The sequence below is a fragment of the Chelonia mydas genome, chromosome 3 (genome assembly GCF_015237465.2).
Source record: "Chelonia mydas isolate rCheMyd1 chromosome 3, rCheMyd1.pri.v2, whole genome shotgun sequence".
NCBI lineage: Eukaryota > Metazoa > Chordata > Testudines > Cheloniidae > Chelonia > Chelonia mydas.
Genome location: NC_057851.1, coordinates 69,188,752 through 69,209,954, shown reverse-complemented (window position 1 = coordinate 69,209,954; position 21,203 = coordinate 69,188,752). Strand labels below are relative to the sequence as shown.

The following is a 21,203-nucleotide window of genomic DNA, read 5'->3' as shown; positions in this document are numbered from 1 at the left end:
ATCTTCTTTATATTAGACAAAATGGTGCATGTGAAGAAGCCTTAAAACCCAATGCATTTCAACAGGGCTTCCCTACACTGACTTTAAAATTCTGAGATAAAAGAAAGGAATGACAAAGAATTAAGTGTAAAGTTACAAGTACATTTTCAACACCTGGTGCTGTGCACAAATGCACCAAACAAATGGCTTGTTAAAAAATTGTTAAACAATGTTGTTGCAGATCAAATTCATTGCACCCGTGCTAAAAATTTACACCAAAGGCCCAATTTAAACTCAGAGCAGAGGCATTCAGAATTAAGGACTCAGACAGAGCTCAGGACCGAGTGGTACAAAGGGGCTGTAAAGCAGTTCCCATGCTATGAGTCCCCAGTCAAGTAAAGCAGCCACAGTTAGCTCCTACACCACCCTCTCTGCAGCCTTGATACAGGGGTTGTACAGAGAAGTAAGGTTGGCTGTGAAGAAAAGATCCGACCAGTATACAACAATGGATGGCTCTATGAAAGCATAGCCAGTGTTGTATTAATTTAGATGGAATATATGAGCCCAAAGCATCAAGATGTTAACATAACTCAGTCACTGTCCAACATTAAACAGTTTCCAACAAGGTTTGGGGTTTGGTATACAGAGACTTCAGCCTGCTTAGTATCATGGCAAAAACTCTGTTTAACATCTTTAACCTTTTATTAAAAATACAGACGAGAAGGAAAAAACAGTTGAAGTATTTTAAATGTAAATTATTAAATAAGCCTTACATTTTAACATTGTTCCCTTTAGCAGGGGAGAGTTTTTAAAAGGAATAACCCCCTTGTTTGGCAGTCTCTCGGATGGTATTAAAGATAGTAATAACTGTTTTTTTCTGGGGGGAAAAGAAGTTGGTTGAGATGGGCTGGAGCTGTCTTTGTTGCTGCTGTTAGAGTCCAATCCCATTTCCTAAAAGACAAAAGAAGATGAACACACACAAAAGAGGGGCGAAAAGAATAATAAAGACAGAAAATGCAGCTTCTATGTCTGTTGTTGACTCTCACTTGCAACCTCGCTGCTAGAAAAACACAGGCACAGCACATGGTCTTAGCAGCCACTCCAAGACCTGGCAAACTTGTACCAGCATCAGGCTGCTTACAGCATTAAGAATATAAGGCAAACATAAGATTGGCCACACCAAAGGTCCATCTAGCCCAGTATCCTGTCTTCCAACAGTGGCCAATGCTCAGTGCCCCAGAGGGAATGAATAGAACAGGTAATCATCAAGTTATCCATCCCCCTGTCATCCCCCCAGCTTCTGTCAAACAGAGAATAGGGACATCATCCCTGTCCTGCATTGTATTTCTGGTCACAGGCACACAGTAGTGTTGCAAAATATACAGCCTTGGCCACCTAAGACACACTCTCATCAGATAGAAGGAAAGAAGGAGAGAGATAGGGAAGAGAAGAAATAAGGTAAGGAATGAAAAGGCTATGTTTTAGGTGGGGAAGACATTCTCACATTCCTGGGGGTGATTGGGATTTAGCCAGAGGCAGTAGTGGTGGTGATGTCATCTGGTACCTGTCTTCTGCATGGTCAGGACCCCTCAGGACTAGGATCTTGAAAGCCTGTGGTCCCAGGAGGTAGTGGGGATGGCAGTCACGAGAATGAAGCTCACTCCAATAGACAATTTTTCTTCGAAAGTATCTTTCTTTAAAGGACCTCAAAAGGACTGCTGGGTAGAATAGCTCATCCCTTTATTCTTTTGTCTGCTAGTTAGGCCTAGTTTCCAAATTTTGATTCACTGATTTCTGGTCTCATCCTGTTCTTGTTTACCAGGGATTATCTCAACACAATCTTTGAACTGTATCAGCAGGCTCTTTTGTTTGTACTAATTCAATCTTTCTCTCTCTTTTTTGCAACTTTTCCCATCAACATTTGTTATAGGTTATTGTGGTATTTTATGAATCTTCATTCACTTTTTACAGTTTAGCTCAAAGGTGAATCTGTAGGCCCAATTACTACAACACCAGTGAGGTATATTTTAGAGCAGCGTGAGGATGGCTCTAAAATATAGTAGGGGACAAATCAGCCACACTGATAAGCAGCCACAAATGTCTCCCCCAATCACCAAAAAATATTGGGCACAGCTGAGGACTGATGATTAATGACTGGTCTACACAAAAACTTTACATCAGCACAGCTATGTCTCTCAGGGGTGTGAAAAATCCATGCTCCAGAGAGATAGTTAAACCAACCTAACTCCTGGTTTAGACAGTGTGAGGTTGACTGAATTCTTCCATTCTAGCTACTGCTTCTTGGAGAGGTGGATTAACCAGTTCCCCTCACAATACAATCATATTTTAATCTCTCCGATCTCAAAAAAACCCATCCACGACCCCATTTGCCTCTTCAGCTACAGCCCCATCTCTCTTCCATTTCGATGCTTACTGAACGTACTGTTTGCAATTGCCGCCTGGAATTCCTTTCCTCCAATTCTATACTAGAACCTCTCCAATCTGACTTCCATGCCTTGAACTCCACTGAAACTGCTCTGGCCAAAGTCTTTAATGACCTCTTGCTACCCAAGACTCAGAACCAGTACCCCATCCTCATCCTCCTTGATCTGTCAGGTGCCTTCAACATGGCTAACCATGCTTTTTTTCTTGAAATCTTGTCCTCCCTTGGCTTCTGAGAGTCTCTTCTCCTGATTCTCCTACCTCTCTAATCCTTCAGCATGTTCAGAGGGTGCTCCTCATCCACCTTCCAACTTTCTGGGGAGTTCCACAGAGCTCTGGCCTTTGTTCCCTTCTCTTATCCCTCTACACCTTATCTCTGGGTTATCTCATTCACAAACACAAATTCAACTACTGTCTCTTTGACGATGACTCACAGGTCTACCTCTCTCTGCTCCAGATCTGTCGCCTCCTCTCCAAACTTAAATCTTAGCCTGTCTCTTTGACATCTCATTGAGGATGTTTAGCCGTTGTCTAGAATGTCATCATCTCATTCTCAATATGGCTAAAATAGAAGACTTAATCTCCCCCACCCCACCCCCCTGCCCAAGTCCTCCCCACTACCTCCTTTCTCGACCAATGTACCACCACCCTGCCTGTCACTCAGGTGCATAACCTGGGTATTATCTTCAAATCAGATATTTCTCTAGGTCTTCACATCCTGCACTATGTCTAAATCTTGCTGATTCTTTCTGTATAATATCTCTAAGACATGGCCTTTCCTATCTATCTACACAGCTGACATTCTCCTCCAGGATCTCATCTACCTTCTCAATTACTGTAACACCCTTTTCTCAGGCCTCAACAAATGCAGTATTGCCCTACTCATACTTATTCTGAATGCTGCTGCAAAGATCATCCTTCCAGCCCATCACACCCCTCTCTTTGTATCCCTCCAATGGCTCACACTTCTCTACTGAATCAAATATAAGTTGTTTGTCTTCACTTTCAAGGCCCTTCATGGCCTATTCTCACCCTACAGATTATCTCTCATTTACTATAAATATGTCAATTCCGGCCTCCAATTGGCCCATGATGGCAGCCTCCCTCGCTCACTTGCTAATTCTTCAAACAAGCACCTTCATGCTTTCTTCCAAGCTTCCCCCATGCTTGAGATATCCATAAATATCTGCCAAGCTAACACATTATCCTCCTTCACATCTTTCTTTTAAACTCTTCTTTGCCATGATGCCTACAAAATATTTGACAATGGTTAGGCTTCTGGTGTGCTGATACAACTATCTATCATGCTGACTAATATTGTCTCATTATTCCCTAGTACTGTCCATCTGTCTCCATCTGTGGTCTCTTGTCTTACACAAGATTGCAAGCTCTGTGGGGCAGGGATAATCTATTATTTTTATTTGTGCTACCCTTACAACATTTGGGTCATGGTCCTAGGGCTCCTAGGCACTACAGTAATATAAATAATTAATATTAATCTCTGGTCTTGTTTATTCTGTTATTGCTATTTACTGTTGGAGGGCCTTCCAGTTAAAAATTGGGGTCCTGTTGTGCTAGGTTCTTTATAAATTTCCATAAACCTCTTTCCCAGATTAGGTTTTTTTCTTTCTTTAAAACAAGGAGCTTCCATTCCCCTTCCCCTCAGACTCACAAAAACATAGCCACACAGGAGAGAGCTGAAATAGCTCTCTTGGGCTGGGCACCCCAGGTTAGAGGGCAGGTGTTTCTAAGAAGTAGGGATTTTTAAGTGCAGGGAGAGATGAGCTCATTTCCATTCATTCTCTTTACCCTCAGGTAGTTCTGAGACTCACTGTTGCAGGTTTGATTTTCTTGGGGGACTAGCCATCTGTCTTAGGTTGACCTATACTGTGAATAGGCCAGCTGCCACAGAGCCATCATCTGTGGCCTTTGAGGGCCTGCATAGCCCACAACATTATTGATACATTGGGCTTTTATTCCTTCTTGTGTGAAATCCTGAAATCCTCCCTAACTTTCATAAATCAAGTTTTGTGCAAATAACTAAAATAGACATCAAAGTTTTATACAAAGGAATTTTGTCAAAGTATTCTTCAGGAAAATTAAATTGCATAAACCTCTTAAGTATCTCCAAGCACTGTATTCTTTATTTTAAAAATGTACTGTGTTAACCAACTGTGAGTTTGAATGTTTGACTGATATTTGTTTTATTACACAATCTTATTTTTAAAATGTCTGGAATATTACTACAGCGTTTTTATAGTTAATCCTATTTACTATTACCAGTTATTGGGGGTGAATTAAAGCTAAATTTGGCCAGACCCACAAACATTTCAAGGATCGCACCTGACGGCCTTTTCCCTCTCAGCTCCTCCACCATCCCAGAATGTTTCCTCTAATCATTGACTCCACTCCCTTTTGAAGTCCTGAACATAGGTGCTGTCTCATGATAGTTTGGCAGTGTGGTGTATTTGCTTTAGTTGTCATCTCCTTAATGCAATACGTGCAACACACTGCGTGGGAATTACTCCCACATTATCACTCAACTGTCACCTTCCTAGGACTACCATTTTCCTGGTTATGGAGGTGGAAAGGGGTTGGGGGGGATATTCCCTCCTCAATATTTGAAAGCAGAGGGAATGGAAAATTACTTCAACCCCATCCTCCCATTGTCCAGGCTGCTACTTATCTAATTCACTTTGGTATTTCTATAATGCACATCTCCTTGGTAATAAGTGCCAAACGGTTAAGTAGAAAGCAGAAAGATAACCAATAAGGTGTTCTGTCTGGCAAAGTTTCCACTCCTGCGACAACAGGTAGGATACTAACTTTCCTTCACCCAGCCTTTCAGCCCTGTGAGGACTCCATCCATTCTCCACTCTTCAAAAAATGCTTCCTCCTCTGCCCATGTGGGGTGGTGGGGTGGTCTTGGTGGCTATTTCTCTCTCATTCCACATGAGGGGTTCTTAAAATCTCATTTTCCTCCATCCCAGTTGATTGTGGAGGAGGGGGATGTTGGTGCTTTCCTGCAGCTTCTCACATGAGCAGAAGTACTCCTGGTGGCTCCAAGACACTGTTAGGTCTTCTTTTGGAATCTTCTGGACAGTGCTATTGGGCAGAGAGAGGTGAGCAATGGTCAGCATGTTCAGTATAAGGAGAAACAGCTCCTCAGCATGAGCTACTGCTGAGTAACCATTAGTACAGGAGTGGTGGAACCGCTCTTGCTGCTTCAGGCCTGCTGAATTTGTTAGTATAATACAGTGTATGTATGGTGGCACATATCTATGGAAATCCTCAGGTGTCCAATGTTTTTGTCCTCCTTTGTTAATTTTACCACTGTTCAAAATTAACCATAATAAAAAAAAAGTAAATTATCCATGGGCAGAGGGGTGATTGTAGCTTAGCATCCTGGAAATGTGGCACCACGTATTATCTAAAATTGTGTGATCCATTGCAACATGTAAAAAATGGCTCCCACCAATGACATGGCTAAGCAGTATGTGCTGACTACATCTTCTATCAGATGCAGATTGCAGAGGGCAACACTTAACAGCTGTGGCCTACAAATCCCCCTCAAATAATATATATAAAAAAAGCAATACCAGGCCGCTTTTATAAAATAAATCAACACATCTGCTGGGAAGGGGAGGCATTGGAATATGCCCCCACTAAGGCCCAGGTGTTTACCAATACCTCTGTGTGTGTTTGAAGGACCGCCTACCCCAGGGTGTCCCTTGATTTGCTGTTACACTCTCAGGTGCAAAATTTTTCGGTGCATTGGCCCGCAGTTATGCAAAGTATGGTTAATATCTCTAACTATGTTGCGTTTAATTTTTCATAAATTATACCCAATGTTTTCCTGTCGTTAATGCACACCCAAAAACAACTAACTGTATTCCAGACGAATGCCTCCTCCTTTACAGTGTTGCAGCACACGTTTAATCTGAAAAAAGCTGCCTTTGCAACAGCCATTCAAGTGGGGCATCTATGCCAACAAAATATATGCTATGCTATGTTACTAATAAAGCCAAAAGTCATTATTAGCTAGTGTCTGCAATTATTGCTGCCCGAACAATTTTATGTATGTTATATTATTTATATAAAAGGCCAACAGTAACCCTACCCACTGTGTCAGAGGGAGGATAAAAACCTAAGTGGTGACCCCTCACAACAAAATGTTGATTCGGGGTCAAGGGGGGGAATGTCACACCCCAATGGCCCCCTCCCATAGGGAGTCTCCGGGGAAGACATATCAGCACTGTATGTGGCTAACACTGGTGCAAGCATCACAAAGCATTTTGGGGAGGGTCAAAGGTGTGTAAGTAAAGAGTGAAAGTTTCCTTTGCAGAATATGAGAGGACGGGGGGGGGGGGGAGGGGGGAAAGAAGAGGAGCAAAGGACGGGTTAACTCAACACTTCAGCTAGCTCCGGGTGAAGATAAGATGCTGGCCCCGGCCCAAGGTCATGGGCTTGAGAAGAAATCAGCAGCTGCCCAGCCATAAGAAGAGGAGAAAATAAGTTGAGCAGAGCTGCAGAGATAGCAGCAAGAACAGTGAGAGCAAATGAGACAGCGACAGTGAAGGCCAATAGAAGGGAAAACAAAGTCTCTGGAGCCAATTGTGAAATTGAGGAGGCCACAGCAAGCTGGTTTGGACTGGCACAAAAAGCACCAGAAGCAGAGGTCCCTGAGTAGAATACCCACCCCAAAGAGCCCAGGACTTAAAACCCTCCTGAGAGCTGGAGCAACTTGGAGATCAACAGCAGATCCTCAGACTACCTGGGCCCAAGACACCACTCCGGTCCACCCTTCCCCACCTCTTCTTCTGACGTTACGCCCAGGCCTGGCCAGTCTCGGGTAGTGCATGTGTAAGTATGAAAGTGGGTTAGGGCTTGGGGCATTAACACTTTCTTTCTTCCCCTGAGTGACATGGGAGCATTCCCAGCACTCTCTGCTGTTTTTTTATTATTTTATCAATAAAGCTTTAAAACTTAGACACTTGGTGTGTTACGTCATCTCCTCCCTTAACGATCCTGTGGCATCAGCCTAATCACCTGATGCCAGACAAATTGGTAACTTAAATCTGTCACACTCAGCATTCCCAAATCTGGAATGCCTTAACTCCAGGCCCATGGCTGAAAGTCTGAAGGATCCGATCTTAATCTGCCACTGCCAATTATATTAGCTTTCACAGTTTCATGGGAAACAGTCTTCCTTATTAAAGGCAAACTTACACAACATATTTCATTATATCCCACTTACCGTAGCAACCAAAGAGATAATCACATTGCTGTCAGCAAACAACAAGAAAACTTGGAAAGTTGTATTTTCCTCTGGCTTTTTTTTTTTCTTTGTAATATCCAGTTAATCAAACAGCACTTTCCCTTTCATAGTTAAGAACCCTGGCCAATGACACAGCTGAAGCTAAAACTATTTCAAAGGGAGTGCAAGCTTTTGTTGGGATTTGGCTGGAAGTCATAGCTTAGTGGAAGGCGAGAGTGCTCCTTGCATTGTAAAGGAACTTTACAAGGCAAGGAACTTTAAAGAGGGTTGACAGCAAAAACTATTGGAAGATTAATGAGGATCCCCACAGCCTGGTCTTTTATGGATCACCAGTTTCTCTTTCATCAGCTATATGTACTGGGCAAGTAAATCTACTGCTAAAAAATATGAAAGGCAACTCCCACAAGCCTGTGTAAAGGTAAGAGTCCCAAAACAAAAAAAGAGTTAACAGCATTCTACCAACAATGAAAGCCCTAATAAAACATCATAAAAATAAATACTGAGTATCATCATCATTGTGCCTGCCAATTAGTCATTTTGCTATTCACTGCCATGTAGCTCTGGGACTGTCTTTTCTCAAACATAAAGAAGGGTGGTTAATCATATTGCTGTATTGATCTTTTATTAAGCACTATGCTAAACCTCTAAGATTGTTAAAAAAATTATAATGTATTTATGACACCCAGCATTTAAGTACAGAGTTATGACTCAAAGTATATCTAGGCACTGACACATTAATGAGGTGAGGCAAGTTCAGACTATTCAAACATATTTATCATGGTAACAAAATGTGTAATATATATAAAATCTTAGGAATAGATCCATAAATGGAATTTAGACTCAACATTGCAGCACCTAGTTTTAGGCACCCTGCCACCCAGTGGAATCCACAGCTTTGAGTTAGGCACCCGGGCTCCCTATACAATGCATGGGGAGAGCTAGCCACCTAAGAATGGGATCCAGAAAATCCAGCATGATGAGCAAGGAGCTCTGCCTAAACTAGCCAACAGGATATGCCAAGGAGAGAGTGGGGCTGTCAAGGTTCCTTCCCCACTCTGAACTCTAGGATACAGATGTGGGGACCTGCATGAAAGACCCCCTAAGCTTTTTCTTACCAGCTTAGGTTAAAACTTCCCCAAGGTACAAACTGTTTTACCTTTTGTGCTTGAACCTTTATGCTGCCACCACCAAAGTGTCTAACAAAAATAACATGGGAAGTGCCCACTTGGAAACGTCTCCCCCCCAAAAAAATATCCCCGCAAGCACTACACCCCCTTTCCTGGGGAAGGCTTGATAAAAATCCTCACCAATTTGCATACGTGAACACAGACCCAAACCCTTGCATCTTAAGAACAATGAAAAAGCAATGAGGTTCTTAAAAGAGAATTTCAACTAAAGAAAAAGTAAAAGAATCACCTCTGTAAAATCAGGATGGTAAATACCTTACAGGGTAATCAGATTCAAAACATAGAGAATCCCTCTAGGCAAAACCTTAAGTTACAAAAAGACACAAAAACAGGAATATATATTCCATTCAGCACAACTTATTTTATCAGCCATTTAAACAAAACAGAATCTAACGCATATCTAACTAGATTGCTTACTAACTCTTTACAGGAGTTCTGACCTGCATTCCTGCTCTGGTCCCGGCAAAAGCATCCCACAGACAAAGAGGACCCTTTCCTCCTCCCCCCCTCCAGCTTTGAAAGTATTTTGTCTCTCATTGGTCATTTTGGTCAGGTGCCAGCGAGGTTATCTTAGCTTCTTAATCCTTTACAGGTGAAAGGATTTTTCCTCTGGCCAGGAGGGATTTAAAGGTGTTTACCCTTCCCTTTATATTTATGACAGGGGCCTAAGTCCCATCCCTCAAATATAGTTAGTCAACTAATTGTGGGAGGGAGGGAAGCATCTGTCTCTGCTCTGGATTCACGGACATGAACTCTCTCCCATAGTTCATAGCCTAAGAACTTTTTCTCATGGAAAACAAAGGAAGTGGTGGTGCAGGGCTCTCTGCCTCCCCATTATACCCAAGAACCCAGGGATTTGAACTCAGGTCTCCCACCTTACAGGTGAGCATTCTAACCAGTGGGCTATTGGATGTAAGAGTGGGGTGATACTACCACCATGGCTGTATTTTGTGCAGGCTCGGTGTGCTCTGAGAACACCTATTGAATCAGGCCCAGCAGGTGAGATAGCTGGGGGAAAGTCTAGTTTGAGGGACCCACCAGGGTTTAGGCATGAGTCAGAGGCTGGGCATGAGGACTGAGGGACCTTTGTTCAAGCCCACAGGGGGGGAATCTAGGTGCTTAGGGAATTGAGGTGCCTATAGGTTTAGGGGGAGACTGCACAGGGATTTTGGGGATGTACATATTGGATGTATAATGACAGGTTTCAGAGTAGCAGCCATGTTAGTCTGTATCCGCAAAAAGAACAGGAGTACTTGTGGCACCTTAGAGACAAGTACTCCTGTTCTTATATTGGATGTAGGCACCTAAAGTGGCAGTTAAGCACCTAAATCCCTTTGTGGATCCAGTCCTTAATGTTTTACCTAGGTTCTGATGTTAACTCATAATAAATCACATTTGTAACTTACTACAACAGATTCAATTCATAATATGTTACGTAATAGCCCACGGAGACATAATTATATTGCCAGTTTTCTCATCTCTGTATGTTATTTTCTTGATGGTATAGCAGTTTACACACTATTTAAAATGGTCATGTACTCAGTGCAGTACAGACCCCCAAAGAGCCCATTCCTCCCCACTGTCCCCACCTGCATACAGGCCCACACCAGGGGCAAAAGTAACATTTAACACTTACCAGTACAGGGGCTGGCTCTGGCCCCTGGAAGGGGTGGGGCCTCGGGCAGAAGGGGCGGGGCTGGGGTCAGCTTCCTCCAGCCAGCCCATCTGCGCTGCCTGGCCCATGCCGCCCAGGACTCCAGTGGGGATTTAAACGGCCCAGAGCTCTGGCCCTCTGGCCACTGCCACAGTAGCAGTGGCTGGAGCCCTGGGCCCTTTTAAATTGCCACCCTGGGGCAGCTGCTCCTTTTGCCCCACCAGGGTGGTGGGGAGAAGAGGCCATGATGAGTGCTTTAAGGACCCTGCTTAAAGCACTACTGTGGCAGCACTTTAATGTCAGCTGAATACAGGCCAGTACTAGTGGCCACTTTTTACCAGAACACCATACCAGCCTGTACCAGCTTACTTTCACCCCGACCCACACCCATAGTGAACATGGCTGTATTTTTCAGCAACTCATCCAATCCCTGAAGCCCTAATTCAGCAAGGTACTTAAGCATGTGCCTAATATTAAGCACAGGGATAATCCCATTGAAGCCAACATGACTTAAATCTACTTAGAGATCTGAGGTTCTGGAACAGCCTCCCAACAGGATTTTTGGGAGCAAACATCATAATTAGTTTCAAGAGAAAGTTGGACAAACGTATGAGTGGGATCATATGATAGGGTTGCTATGCTTGTCAGGCAGGTCTTCGGTGACTGAGCCCACCAGCCAAGACACAGTCAATGTGCAAAACAAACCCCTTCAGGGCTACACAATCCAAGGTGTCCCCCAATATCCCACAGACCCCCTTGGGCTCAGTCTTCTAAAACTGTTCAACACAGCCTATTGCAGTATCCTCAGCTGGTGTGTCCTCTTCTGCAGCCATCCCTGGGCTCAGACTTTAACCAGTTCAACAGGGCCCATCATGATACCCTTGCTTGGCCTGGCTAGGTTGCAAGGCTACTACTTTGGAATTGAGCAACAGCCCCAGGGTTTCTTTCCTGGGGACTTTTTGCCTCTACTTGAGTCCTCAGTGAGGCCAGCCTTCCTGCTGAGCCACCCATCTTGGACTCAGTTCACTGACCACAACTGCCCACTGAGTCAGTCCAGTGCAGCCCCCTTCCCTGGGATACCACAGTTATAATTCCCTTCATTAGGGCATAGCCACTTCCCGCCAGTGGATTGTGGGGGGAACCCGGTCCCACCCACTGCTCTGGGTCCCAACCCAAGGACCCTTTAAGTATAGCGGCCTCATGCTGCATCACTTTACTAATTGTTGCTCTGGGCCACTTTCCATAGTCCATCTTAGTTGAGTCCCAGGGGGCAGCCTGTTATACCAATAAAATAAAAACCAGCAGGATCTTATTAAAGGGGAAAAGGCAAAATGCCACATTTATTGTGAATACAGAAAGAATCATAGTAAGCAGTTAGTTATAGCTATAACATTCCATTCAATCTCATACTTATTCACACATTCATTCATACACACACACACACACACACACACAGGTTCTGCAAGGTTCTTATCATAGTTACCAGCCTCAGAGTTGCTCATGCTAAGCCACTGGCCAGGTGGCCTGGACATGAGGAGGGAGCAGGGCCTTGTCAGATGCTCATCTGATGCTCCTGGAAGTTGGTTTGCAGAATCAGACCCCAAAGTTCTCACTTTCTAGAGTCCATTTTTATAGGAATATCTTCCTATGCCAGTTTATGGGAATTGCTTCATCATGCTGTTGCTGAATCAATCAGCAGATAGCACATTCCTGACAGCTCCGTGCTGCTAGATGTTATCTTGTTCTTTGGTTCTCCCATTCTTGAGGCTGTTGGGTGGATTCCAGTCTGCCCTCTGGGGGTCCTCTGGTTATTTCCACTTGACGCCTTCTTCAGCCGATGGACACTGGATTCTTAAGCTGGCACCTCCCTGATCATTCAGTTATTATCCACACCAAGCATCCATCCACATACATCCTCTATCTCTATTTTAATCACAATTGTTAACAAAGCGAGATGAATACAACAAAAGGGCAGGGAGTCTCTGGGTGCTGTTTCTGTTGTTACAGAGTATTGCTTTGAGTCTCTCTCTGTGTGAGTAGTTGTTGTTATAAAGAATTGCTTTGAGAACAGACTCTGTCTTAGAATGTACTAACACAATTAGCAACTTGCAAGTTTCACGCATAGACGGAGAGAAACAGTACCAAAAACCAAGAGACCTCTTCATTAGTAATACCCTGGAATTTAAACTATGGGGAATCAAACTCATTTATGATTTTAATACAGAACTTCTTTAATATGATCCAACAAGCCAGAAGCTCCTTCCTCACTCTCCCAGTCCCTGCCAGTAACTACCTGCTTTGGCCCTTACGGCCCGCCACCTCCAGCCAGCTGCACCTCTTACTCCTTGAAGTTTCTGCTAACAAACTGAACTGATGTGGGACCAGCACTTTCTTTTATATGGGCCTGCTGGGCCCTGATTGGCTGTTCTCTGCAGCCACTCTAGCCCACTTGGAGGACCTCTCTACTGCTCCTTTCCTAGAACAGATGTGCCAGGATTCTGAGGCTTCCGGCAGGGGGCCTCTGGGCTTAGTCCACCCAATTACATGTCCGTAACTCAAGCCCTGTCAACATACTAAAACCTTTCACTCAAGTTCAGTGGTGCTTTTAACTCAAGCCAGCTGCCCCAAGAACGAATATAGGCTAAAACTCCAGTGAGCACAGCTCAGTTGCTAACAGGAGCGTACTGTAAAGTGGATGCAGGCTAGCCCCACTCATGTGCCTCTAGTTCTCCAATACCTTCCCATAATACCACCCAGTTGCCCAGAAAGGACAGACAAGTTCTCCCACAATACCCTGTGAAAGAATCAGTAGAGTGGCTCAGCTTAGTGCAGCACTAAGATGTGCCCCCAGAAGTCCTAGCACCTCACATGAAGTGAGTGAAGCATCTGTGTGGATGGCACAGTGCATGTATTATTTTACAGTGTGACTGCTCTCGCTCAAGCTAGACTAACTCAAGAGGAATAATTCAAGTGCAGCTAATTAGAGTTAACTCCACAGTGAAGAGTTATCCTACTTTGCCTATCCTTCGATACGGAAGCAGAGGAGTTACTCCAGCTGCACTGTTTAGTCGGAGCACAGTACAGCAATTACTCTTTGCTAAAGCTGCTCAAACTATTGGTTAACAATATTCCATACAAATCTAGACCTCCATTTGGTTAGTGGATCATTGACTGTTTTTGTATTTGTTACTACTCACTAAATAGTTTGAATAAATAATTTTCGGGCTGTGGGTTGCTCATGAACTGCTCACCTCAGCTAGTCAATATTGATGCTAAGTGGTTAGTCATCTAAACCACATGTTATTGATTCCACGCCTGACTGTTTGATTGAAACAACAAGAGAATGAAGTACAGGGAATAAAAACGCTTATTATGAATAATTGTGTGTGTAACTTTTTAGGATTGACAAGCATTTCCAGAAACAGCAACTGGCTGTCAACACAATAATATAATCCCAAAATCATAGTGAACTGGGATTAGAAAATATTTCCATGAAAATATTAATGGAACTGATTTTGAGGAGATTACTATTTGATCAGCTCTGCTTTTAGCTTTCTGCAAAAACACAAAATGGATTTATTGGTCATTGAAACCAAGTAACCACTCCAATTTTGAAAGTTATAACTAACAACTGGAGCCTCTTTCCACAAATTTTATTTCAGTTAAAACAATCACAGTGCTGAAATGGCTTTAAGAGAAGATGACATTGGTTAATGAAAGTTGTATTAAATAATTTTCCTCTATGTTTGCTGGACCCCTTCTTCTGACATCAATAATTTAGCAATTTGTATTCTCACATTACCTACAAGTACACTGCTTTTTCTCTACCCCAGATTATTTTTATATTTTCAGTTTGGTTCCAGTATCCTTTAGGCAAATTGTCTAGTGCCCCCAGGACGATATATGCTGTATAAAGAAAATATTGCAAGGAATTAAACAACAAGTAAGAAGAAATTTCAGTTCAATGATATAGTTTGCCCTCCATTTGCAGGAGGGAGCAGGGAGAGTATGATAGTTTCAAAGTCTTATTTCAGAACAAAATAGAAAGTTTTAAATCTTTATTCTCCACACCATATTCTGCACCTATAATCCAAGTTTATCATGTCATCAGACTGAGTTATAGTTTGTAGCACTCTCTAATACAAAGTCTCCTAAACAGAAGTGGGAATGAGAGATCATGTATTTTGCCATTCACATCCAGTATCTTTTAAGGAAAGCCTAGAAAATTCATAACTTTCAGCATAACAATAGTAATGCCATCAATAATAAAGTCATCTAAAACATCCCATTTTAAACGTTCAGGCAACAAAAGTTGTTAATCAAAAAAACAAGCTTTCAGTCTTGTGATGTTCATCAGATTGTACAACCATATTCTCTTCAATAACCAGTAAATCGTTTTCTGAGCACTCTGACTGTTTATTTTATTTTAGATTGCAGAGTTTGTTGAACCTCCATGTTCTCTTTACTTTTCACTCCTTTAGAAGGTTACATTTGTAACATCTTCATTCTATAAGCTCCCGGAGAACTTTCACTTTCTTCTTCTCGCCTGTTCATTTCCAGCCTCTTCAGTGCCAGTTTTAAGATCCAGGATCATGTTTATGAGCCATCCATGCCTGCTGAACATCAAGAAATATGGTGCATGCATAAGTTATATTGTTATGCTCATAAGTCAGACGAGGCAGGCAGAAAGGCCATTTTCTGTTAGGGACCTCTGCCCCATTATTAGTGTTTGCTTGGCTCATTCACAAAGCCCCTTGCTTTGTAGATAGGCCATGGTCTTTAGCTTGTGTCTGCCAAAGAGCACAATTCCTCGAACATCTGTGATTCAAAGGGTGTGCCTTGTACTGGGATCACTTTGGTGCAGTAGCCATGGGACTGGACAAAGTAGAGCAGAAGAGGTTTCTGCAGTTTACCCGGCAATAATGTCAGGAATTTGATAACGTGATCCACAATGATAAGGAAGCTGGATATCCTACTCTGTCTTTGTTCTACATTCAAGTGGCTTAAAACTACCAACTTGAAATCTAAGCTGGTCTCCTGTCCTCTGATACTGGTTTCCTCCTTTTGGTAAAGGCCTGACAGTCCTTCCATCCTTCCTGTACATCTCAGTTCCATCGGAGCAAGTAAAACTGCCTGCAAACATCCACTTAAGTCTTTTTCTCCCCAAAGTGGTCAGAAGCATTGTGGAAGGCTTCAAGAATCATGCCACCCCCCATTTGAAGCAATACAATCTGGGTAATTTCTTCATTCGTTCCAAGATCCATGCTATTATGTTACCCTGCTTCTGACCACCCAGTTGTATAGCTTCCTAGGGCAGCCTGTTCTGGTCAGTGGCAGAGAGTTTTGTGTCATGTCAGATGATCTTCTGAATTATAGGGTTCTGATCTTGGATCTGGACCATAGGTTCTAGTCTCTCTCATATTCATTTAGAGGTTCCTTCTATGCTCATCCTCATGGGAGACGTCAAAAACCTGAGAATACATCAGCTGGGCCTGGGCCAGTGACAAATTATCAGAATCTGAGTCTTTTTGTTTGTTGGGTGCATCTGTAGACATGATTATTTTTTAAATAGGAAAGCTTAGATTCTTGAGCACAAGATGGCAGCCACAAATGCAAAGTATCAGCTCACTGAACCACAGAAAACTGGACCAATTCACCTCCTACCTTCACGCCTGCAGAGATGGTAGAGATTCTGTTCCAAGGTCCTGTGTGGTCCTAGATGTAGGGACATATTCTAGGGTGGGGCTTAAGATCAGGGGGTTTGGGTGGCAGGTTTCAGACCCTTGATCAGATGTGAAACAGTCAGAAATAATCCATGGGGACTAGTGGGACTGCATTATAGGACTGTGAGCAGCAATGATACAAGTGAAAATTAATGGTGCAAAAAAAAAAATGCAGCTATTTGGGGAGCAAAGAAAAGAGCCTGAATCTGACCCCTGATTATTAAACTATTCTTATACCTAGTTTCTTCCTGTTGCAAATGTTATTAGATTATACTTTAACTAATCCCTTGAATTTTGTTCTTTTTAATCTCAAAATTCTTTCAGGGTTATACAAGCATAAAAACTCATCTTAAACTTCTCAATTCTGATCTTTTTGCAGTGTTCTAGTTCAAAAAAGGGCAAAAAGGATTTTTTAAAAAAGTTTTTTTTGGAAAAAAGATTCCAGCCTGAACTCTGAATACCAAATTTCAACTCAGCCTTAATTTTTATGGCCCATTTATAAACATCTAAAATATAGGTTTGAAATGGAAATACGGACATACCCGTAGCTATAGTGTTGCTGTAATAAGAAGCCGTATGTCACCTATTATTAATTGGGGACAGGCTTAAAACATCTTTTCTAAAACATCTCCTTCCATCCTACTTTAAATTCTCATAGTACTGTATCATAAAAATAAGTTGCCCAATTTTGTCAAGTGTCAGAGGCATTCTGATTGTTTATCCCTAATGATAATCCAAGTTTGACATGTTATAATTTGCTATGTTCCACTTCAATCAAACTGATTTTCCTGAAAATCTACAAAAACCGTGGCTGGAAACTTCAGAGTGTTTTTAACAGTGTGTTTCCAACAGCTACAGTATTGCTAATCTGTAAAATATAACTAGACTCAAAATGGATGCATGCTTAATTGCATGATTAAAATAAGAATGCAAAAAATTGATTGTTTAGCTGAAGACTATTTAAAAAGGTTTCCATTCTAAATGCTACTCTTAGTGTATTACTACCACTTTGGGAGTGCAGTTAGTTTACTCTAGTGTAATCAAATTTGGTGGTTAATCTGTTTCCAAAAGGTGTTTGGAGATGCAGTTGTACAATGGGATTTTACACAAAATATGAATATTGATGAAGTTCCAGATTTCTTTATTCCCAAGGGAACTGAATTTTTACACTAAATTTTTAAAAATTAATTTTTATTTTGCTTGTTTTATATATTAGTGATGTGGGTTGCTTATTAATCAATATTTAACAATGTAATTACAGCTGTTTTTAGTCTTACCAAATAACACAGATTAATAAATGACCTGAAACTAGTGAAGTGTGTAGAAAGGGTAATGAATTCTTTCCATCAGCACATTAATTTATTAGTAATAAACAAAGAGTATGATGAATTAGGAGAATTTGTAGAGTTTCTGGATATTGCAACAAAAATTTCCAGATGAAAGCATTTAATCATTCAGTTTTCCTTCATTTACTTCTCTTCATGTGTTATAATGGTTTGGGATTTGCCTTTCTGAGCTGCATTAAGCAGCCCATCTAAAGCTCTATTTCTACACTTTATGTAGGTTCACGTTGATCCAGCTCATATTGCTACACATCAATTTTACCACTGAAGGTGGTGTAACTTTGATGTGAACTAATTAAATTCTTTCCATTTAGACGAACAGCTTAATGCAGCTCAGCAAAGCGCTGCTGAATTAGCCCTGTCTTTCTAAACTACATTTGATTCCATTTGAAAAGGATACCCAATTGCAGGTAGAAAGAAGCAACTCTAGAAGTAGTCTGATTAACGTTACCTGCCTCTGTCAGGTAAGTGGGTTATCATACATATCTGCATTTCATAGAGACATAACTGTTAAACCCTAAGCAAATCTTGGGGTTTTTTAAATTCTTATTATAGCCTTTTTATGAACTGCACAGGCATTCAGATATGGACAGACACCTATTGTATTTAAAGTTGCATGTGAAAAGTAATGCTCAAATCAATTAATTTCTACTTACTTTTATCAGGTTTGGGTAAGTATACAGGACCAGCAAATCACCAGATAAAAATAACAGCTGAGAAACCCTACTGTATAGGATACTAGGCTGGAACTCAGAAGACCAGGGCTCAATTCCATTGACTCCAGTGGAGCTATGTTGAGTTACACCAGCTGAGGATCTGGCCCCGTTACCTTACCTCAGGCTCTGCAGTTCTATGACCAGCTCCCAGGCCTACAGCATGGATGCAAGCAAATCTTCTGTTGACTTCCAACAAGTAAATATTAAAAGATCAGATCCCAAAGGTGCGTTGGCAGATGCAGCACTTATTTGGAGGACTTATCAAAAGGAGATACAGGTATTGGGTTCTTGCCTTTGGGGGCTCTGACAGCACTTACTCACAAGAGCTGCAGATGCAGTATAACTTAAAAATATGTTTGAGATTTCACTCGGTTAGAATGGGGTGAAATCACTGTTACCCTAATGGGCCTAAATACTCAAAATCTAGTATAATCATGAGATTCATGGACCAAGCCTATTTACAGCCGCTAAGGATCTGGCTCTTTATTTGTATATGGTCATGTATGTAGCTTCACTGTGTTTATGTTCCTAATATGAACATGTACACCATATATAACTAAAGATATTTTTAATTTGCAATTTTTCACAACTGCAATATAGATTTCCCAAATACTCAGCCGACAGACATACGTATGGATGGCAGTTAGTCCAGCTCAGGATCTGCAGCTGGATAAAAAGCCTCAATCCTTCTTCCTTTATGTAAAACTACTATGAATGTTCTGTGGGAATCGTGCATGTACTTTGCATGTTATACACATATTGAAAGATCAGGCCCTAAAGAGATATCCTTACAGAAAAAATGCTGAAGCATAAGAAATTGGGCTCTCCTCCAATTTCTGATGAAGCATCCTTCCCTTTCAGTCTTTGATAGCAGTAATGCACAGGTGCAGTAGAGGCAGTACAGACTTAAAGGATATGTACTGATTTCAACAGGAAGGAATGTGACCAAATATGTTAATTTGCTGAGCCTGATTAAACTCCCCAAATCTAGCATACTCATGCTTCAACTTCCTATATGCAATGCACATTATATGGCAGGATACAAGGGCTGGAGCCACATAAATGGCCCTGAATCCCTGGTGCCGGCACTATGGAAAACAGCCTTCTTATCACAAGTTTTGTCAAAAAGGGCATGGTGGGGATGGGAAGGGTATGTCAGGGGCAGAGCTTCCGTATGAAGGTTGCTGCCAGTGCTGCTGTCCTCAGAGCATCCCCTGAAGGCTGCCTTAATTTAGACAAGCTTCCAGTGCCTTTCTAGCCCCCAGAACACTGCAGGATAGGTGAGGCCAGACGTGGCTGAAAGCTGTCTTAGCCCCCCATTCCCTGGGCTGCAAGTTCTGTGCTGTGCCAGCACATATCTCACCTTCTAGGTGAAAACATTCAATGTGAACCTTGTTCTTGTTTCATGGGAAGCAAATTCCCCCCTTCCTAATGGGGTGATTAGGAGGAAATGCATGTTAAAACTGTATAGGGGACAGTCTAGTCTAGACTTTTACACCAAGTATTCAGAAAACTAATGTCTAGTGACGTGTTCCTGACAGATCCATTGAGCTGTAAAACTACATTAAAACAAAATTAAAAGGTATGAAAAATCGTGGAGCCTCAGTTAGGTTTTAAATATATCCCCTATTGGTAGGATAATTATTGCAACAGACTGGTTAATTTTGCTCAATGGTTTGGACCCTAATAGAATATAATATATGGACAAAATACTGCAGTTTACTACAGAGCATCTTAATTCCAAATGTCCTGGTTCTATAGATTTAAATCTGCCAATTCAGATGATATGAATTCATATTTTTGGTTTCATTTAATCTGACTGTTTATGATCATATTTAAAAAGAAAAAACAAAATGAAACTCAAAATGAAACAGGAGAGTCCCTCACAGGAGACTATTCCAGAAACTGAGTTATTGCAGAGTGACAGCTAAAGTTCTGACAGTTTGCAAATTAGGTAAGAGATAGGAAATAAAGAGTATTAATAAATGTTAAATTTCATCACAGAAGCAGGTAAATTATGGGGTGTGCCAAAGTAATATACTATGACGAACATTGTTTAATATATTTAGTAATGATCTCAAAAAGAGTGAACAACAAAGTGAAAAAAATTGCCAGTGACACAAGATTTTCGGTAAAAAGAAAAGGAGTACTAGTGGCACCTTAGAGACTAACCAATTTATTTGAGCATAAGCTTTGGTGAGCTACAGCTCACTTCATCGGATGCATTTATGGTAGTCAATTTTAGAAAAGACTGAGGAACTCGAAAAGCCCTAAAAAAGCTAGGCAACCAGGGCAACACGACGACAGATAAATTCACTGTAGACAACTGCAAAGTTATGCATTTGGAAAGAAAAATGTGAACTACTCAAACACATTGATGGGCTTTACATTTTTTGCAACCACTTAGCAGAAAGGTCTAGACATCACTGTAAACACTACAGCTCAGGGACAACTGCTCATTGTGCCATCACTGATAAACAAAACAACAAAGAAATTAGGTTGTATTTAAAAAAGTCATACTGAAAATATAATACATAAATTCATGGTGTGCCCTCACATTGAGTACTGTGTTCAATTCCTGCCATCCCTTCCTCAGAAAAGATATATCTGAAATAAAAAGAGATCTAGAAAAGAGCAATGAAAATGATTAGTGGCATTGAATGACTTTCATTTGAGTGGGCATTAAAAAAAGATTTGGAGCGTTCTGTTAGGGCCTGATTCTGTCACTCTTATTCAGATTGACTAGTACAGAGATCAGCAACCTGTGGCACGTGGCTTGCTAGGGTAAGCCCCCGGGCGGGCCGGGCCGGTTTGTTTATCTGCCGCGTCCGCAGGTTCAGCTGATGGCAGCTCCCACTGGCCGCGGTTCACCACTTCAGGC

The 21,203-nt window shown here is 41.7% G+C and overlaps 1 long non-coding RNA gene across 2 annotated transcripts; it reads right to left on the bottom strand.

Moving 5' to 3' along the window:
- Window positions 1-618: 618 nt before the first annotated feature.
- LOC122464806 lies at window positions 619-12,912 on the bottom strand. Of its 2 annotated transcripts, XR_006289195.1 has the most exons (3): window positions 12,834-12,896; window positions 5,248-5,526; window positions 619-930 (listed from the first exon to the last, which is right to left on the bottom strand). It is a non-coding gene; the product is annotated as an uncharacterized LOC122464806 (long non-coding RNA). The 2 variants fall into 2 exon arrangements; XR_006289196.1 differs by lacking the exon at window positions 619-930 and having other exon boundaries at window positions 4,544-5,526; window positions 12,834-12,912.
- Window positions 12,913-21,203: the final 8,291 nt, after the last annotated feature.